Here is a 6,000-nt window from a genome sequence, read left to right on the forward strand (position 1 = left end):
AGGCAGCAGGAGACTTGCCATCTCCACAGCAGGGGAAGAGCTGGCAGTGCTGAACCCCACTAACACTCGAACGAATGTGTTTGGCTCTGTGGAGACGACACTTCTGAACACCAACTGACGCTGTTGGAGCCCAGGATTAGGCGTGGAGCAGGCTGGGGCCTACTGGATTTTGGCAGGTGAAGGCAGCAGGAGACTTGCCATCTTCACAGCAGGGGAACAGCTGGCAGTGCTGAACCCCACTAACACTTGAACGAATGTGTTTGGCTCTGTGGAGACGACACTTCTGAACACCAACTGACGCTGTTGGAGCCCAGGATTAGGCGAGGAGCAGGCTGGGGCCTACTGGATTTTGGCAGGTGAAGGCAGCAGGAGACTTGCCATCTCCACAGCAGGGGAACAGCTGGCAGTGCTGAACCCCACTAACACTTGAACGAATGTGTTTGGCTCTGTGGAGACGACACTTCTGAACACCAACTGACGCTGTTGGAGCCCAGGATTAGGCAAGGAGCAGGCTGGGGCCTACTGGATTTTGGCAGGTGAAGGCAGCAGGAGACTTGCCATCTCCACAGCAGGGGAACAGCTGGCAGTGCTGAACCCCACTAACACTTGAACGAATGTGTTTGGCTCTGTGGAGACGACACTTCTGAACACCAACTGACGCTGTTGGAGCCCAGGATTAGGCGAGGAGCAGGCTGGGGCCTACTGGATTTTGGCAGGTGAAGGCAGCAGGAGACTTGCCATCTCCACAGCAGGGGAACAGCTGGCAGTGCTGAACCCCATTAACACTTGAACGAATGTGTTTGGCTCTGTGGAGACGACACTTCTGAACACCAACTGACGCTGTTGGAGCCCAGGATTAGGCGAGGAGCAGGCTGGGGCCTGTTGTTTTTGGCAGGTGAAGGCAGCAGGAGACTTGCCATCTCCACAGCAGGGGAACAGCTGGCAGTGCTGAAACCCACTAACACTTGAACGAATGTGTTTGGCTCTGTGGAGACGACACTTCTGAACACCAACTGACGCTGTTGGAGCCCAGGATTAGGCGAGGAGCAGGCTGGGGCCTACTGGATTTTGGCAGGTGAAGGCAGCAGGAGACTTGCCATCTCCACAGCAGGGGAACAGCTGGCAGTGCTGAACCCCACTAACACTTGAACGAATGTGTTTGGCTCTGTGGAGACGACACTTCTGAACACCAACTGACGCTGTTGGAGCCCAGGATTAGGCGAGGAGCAGGCTGGGGCCTGTTGTTTTTGGCAGGTGAAGGCAGCAGGAGACTTGCCATCTCCACAGCAGGGGAACAGCTGGCAGTGCTGAAACCCACTAACACTCGAACGAATGTGTTTGGCTCTGTGGAGACGACACTTCTGAACACCAACTGACACTGTTGGAGCCCAGGATTACGCATGCCGCATGCAGAGGCCAATGGGCAGCGGTTTTTATGGAGGTTGTGGACTACTACTGATTCTAACCATGCTCCACTTAGGCCTCTGGCTCCACTGTCTCTACTATTTACCCTGGCCTTCAACCCCGCCAGCTACATCTCTGAAGTGGCGTCAGCACAATCTACACTTGTTCCTGTGTTACTGGTGCTCAGTCCCGTCAGTTGATCCCCTGATGTTTGTCCGGCAAGTTCGCCAGCTCTGTCCTCATTCCCACTACTGGTTATGGGAATGTGGACAGAGCAGGAGACCTTGCCGGACACACATCAGGGGATAAACTGATGGGACTGAGCCACAGGAACACAGGAACAAGTGTAGATTGTGCTGACGCCACTTCAGAGATGTAGATGGCGGGGTTGGAGGTCAGGGGAAATAGTAGAGACAGTGGAGCCAGAGACCTAAGTTGGGCACGGTTAAAAATCAGTAGTGGTTTGAATGTTGATGGAGCTGGTGACTTTGCCGTCCACACAGCAGGGGATCAGCTGGCATTACTGAACCCCACTAACACAGGAGCTAGTGTGTTTCTCTGTGCAGACGACACATCTGAGCGACAACTGGCTGTGTTGAAGCACAGGGATTATAGTTCAGGTGGTAGAAAAATGAACACACCAGCAGACCTGGATACAGTTGCCAACCACTAATTTAGTCTGTAAGAGGAATGGCAAAGTCTTTTGAGATCCAGGCCTTGTTCATTTTCAGAAAAGTCAGCCGGTCAACATTATCGGAAGATAGTCGCGTGCGACGGTCTGTTAGTACACCACCTGCGGCACTAAAGACACGTTCCGATAATACACTGGCAGCAGGGCAAGCCAGCACCTCCAATGCATACTGGCTAAGCTCTGGCCATGTATCCAGCTTAGAGACCCAAAACTTGAAGGGGGAAGAGCCATCTGGGAGTACAGCGACAGGGCAAGACATGTAGTCTGACACCATCTGACGGAAGCGTTGCCTCCTGCTGACTCGAGGCGTCGCTGATGGTGTAGACAATTGTGGTGGACACACAAAACTTTGCCACATTTGGGCCATAGTGGTCTTGCCTTGTGCTGCGGCGCTGCCTCTGCTCCCTCTTTGTGCAGAGTTTCCTCCACTGCCTCGACGCACAGAGCTGCTTTTTAAAGCAATAGCAACAATGCTGTCGGGTGGAATGGAAAACATTATGGACTGCACCAGTGACTCTTCGTACTCCCGCATTTTACGCTCCCGGTTCAACGTTGGTATGAGCCTTTGTACGCTGTCCCGGTAGCGAGGATCTAGGAGGGTGTACACCCAATAATCAGCCGAGACGAGAATGTGGGCGATGCGGCGGTCGTTTCTCAGGCACTGCAGCATGAAATCAACCATGTGCTGCAGACTCCCAACTGCCAAAGAACCGCTGTCCCCTGTTTGAGGCGTGACCTCGGCCTGCTCTGCATCACCCCACCCTCGCTGTACATACTGAGTAGAGGTTTGTGTACCTACCTCCTCTGGAGAGATGTCTTCCTCCTCCATCGACTCCTCCTCATCCTCCTCACAAAGTGTCCCCTGCCTAGGCCTTTGTGAGGAAACATGTAGCGCAGACTGTCCAGAAGCAGATGGCATTTGGGACTCCTCATCCTCCACCTCTTCCGAAACCTCATCCCTTAGTGCTTGCAGTGTTTGTTGAAGCAGGCAGATAACGGGGACAGTCATGCTGACTAGTGCATCATCTGCACTCGCCATCCGCGTGGATTCATCGAAGGCACGCAAAACGAGGCAGATGTCCTTCATAGAGGCCCACTCAATGGTGCTGAAGTGTGAACGGCGCACAGTGCGACTTGTTTGCGCCTGATGCAGCTGGTACTCCATGACTGCTGCCTGCTGCTCACACAACCGCTCCAACATATGTAACGTTGAATTCCACCGGGTGGGTAGGTCACATATGATGCGATGTTCCGGAAGGCCAAATCGTCGCTGCAGAGCAGCGAGGCGCGATCTTGCCGTGCTGGAACGTCGCAAGTGAGCGCACTCTATGCGGACCTTGTGCAACAGTGCATCAAGATCCGGATAGTCCCTCAGAAAGCTCTGCACGACCAAGTTAAGAACATGTGCCAGACATGGGATGTGTGTGAGGTTGCCTAGGCCAAGAGCTGCCACCAGATTTCGGCCATTGTCACACACTACCAAGCCCGGCTGGAGATTCGCTGGCCCAAACCACACATCGCTCTCCAGCTTGATAGCATTCCAGAGCTCCTGCGCTGTGTGGCTTCGATTCCCCAAAGAAATTAATTTGAGTACAGCCTGTTGACGTTTGGCCACGGCTGTGCTCATATCGGTCGTAACAGGCTCCTGCTCTGCTGTTTCTGAGGAACTTGAGTAGGAGGAGGAGTCTATGTGTACAGACTGGAGTCCTGCAATCCGTGGCGTTGGAAGAACACGTACAGCGCCACTCTCCAGATCCGTACCCGGCTCCACAACATTGACCCAGTGGGCAGTGAGGGAAAGGTATCGTCCCTGTCCATGGTTACTGGTCCACGCATCGGTGGTCAGGTGGACCTTGCTACTAACGGCGTTTAGTAGCGCATGTTTTATTTTGCCCTCAACATGTTTCTGCAGGGCAGGGACGGCTCGCCTGCTGAAATAAAAGCGGCTGGGCACGTTGTATTGGGGGACTGCCAATGCCATTAAGTCCCGGAAGGTGTCAGTGTCCACCAGCCTGAATGACAGCATTTCAACTGCCAGAAGTTTGGCAATGCCAGCATTCAGAGACTGTGCTCGGGGATGGTTTGCCGAGTAAGGGCGCCTTTTATCCCATGCCTGTGCTACCGATGGCTGTGATGGATGGGAACGTGCTGCTATGGGTGTAATCTGACAGGGTCTCCGGACAACAGTGGCAGAGGTTCTTCCTTGGCGATCCTGTGAGGAAGCCGAACCAGCAGTGTGTGAGCTGGAGGAAGAGGCCCCAACACGAACTGAAGAGGTGGTAGGTGGTGCTGTACGTTGGCCTACGTCTTCAGGGTGTCTCTGCAACTCCAACTCGTGCTTGGTGCGCACATGTTTCCACATATTTGTGGTATTGAGGTTGCTGACATTTCTCCCTCTTTTGACTCTCTGATGACACAGCTTGCATTTGACAAAGCAAATGTCATCTGCAACTGTGTCAAAAAAGGACCACGCACTGCAACTCTTGGGAGCGCCCGGTTTGCCTTTGGAATGAGGAATGCTCCTAACGGGTGCCGAAGTGGAGGGTACAGGCATCCAAGTCTTCCCCCTCCCTCTGCCTCCTGTTTTGGCCGGTAGGGGAATCTCTTCCTCCGAGCTGCTCCCACCACCTTCCTGTTCCTCACGCCATGATGGGTCAAGGACCTCATCATCTTCCCTCCCCTCTTCAAACAGCTGCTTCTCCGGGGTTGTCTCGCCAGCACCGTACGCACCAGAAAGTGGCAACTGAGTCTCGTCATCATCTGATGCGTACTGAGGTGTGCTGACCATAGGCACTGGCCCACTCGCCTCTTCAGATTCAGAGGGACAAAGAAGTTGCGCATCACTGCATACTCCCTCTTCTTCACATTCAGGAATGCTGCTTGGCTGGCCCCCTCTTTCCAAGCCAACAGATTCCGAGAACAGAAGTAGAGACTGTGATGGCTCCTGTCCATGTCTCTCTGACTGCCTGGGCACTTTGGCAGGTGGTGAAGAGACAGATGGTTGCTCTTCGGTGCTCTGACCCTGAGAGGATGCGGAAGTAATTGAAGTCGATGCATTAGCTGCCATCCATCCGACAACGGCTTCAATTTGTTCCTCCCGCAGCAGTGGGGTACGTTGAGGTCCTACAAAGCTGCGCATAAAGGACTGTTGCCTGCTAAAACTGGGGGATGCTGATCCACTGGTGCCCGCAGCAGGCCCAGAATCCCCACGTCCTCTACCTGTAGAATCCCCACGTCCTCTCCCTGCAGAATCCCCACGTCCTCTCCCTGCTGAAACTCCACGCCCACGCCCACGCCCACGCGCCTTACTCCCTGCCTTCTTCATCTTGCAAGACTGCTTAAGATAGGCAGAAAAGTACAAAGGGGGGCCTTAGTGTGCTTATTCCTGAACAGCTGGTTACAGGTACAAGAAACACTAATTTTATGAAGTGTGTGTGTGTGGACTACACTTTAATAGGAGCTGATGTGGCCTACACAAGTTCCAAATATAGTGTTTGGTGAACTTTTTTTGTGGTTTCTTTGTTGGAAACAAACTCAAAGTATGTGAACAAAGAATTGAAACTGATAGTATCACCAACTTTTTGGAGCTATTACAATGCAGGCAGGTAACCTACAATGCAAAAGATGAGGCTCCAAAAAAATTGGGTAATACTAATCTGGCTGCGCCGGCAGGGCACAAGCCAGAAAAAAAGGCTCCTCTATCTACTCCTATATAGTGTTTGCAACCAACCAATGTTGATGGATACGGATGGATGCACACTAATAGGAGAAGAAAAAATGAGCTGCACTCAAAGACAAATATGTGTGAGGCAGTGACGCACGTTGAGCGTCCTACAACCAGACGTAGCTGCAGGACACTCTACTCAGCGTGAGCTGCACTCACACACAGTCAGAGACCTCTCAGA

The sequence above is a fragment of the Dendrobates tinctorius genome, unplaced genomic scaffold (assembly GCF_039654945.1).
Source record: "Dendrobates tinctorius isolate UK_male_01 unplaced genomic scaffold, ASM3965494v1 ptg000133l, whole genome shotgun sequence".
NCBI lineage: Eukaryota > Metazoa > Chordata > Amphibia > Anura > Dendrobatidae > Dendrobates > Dendrobates tinctorius.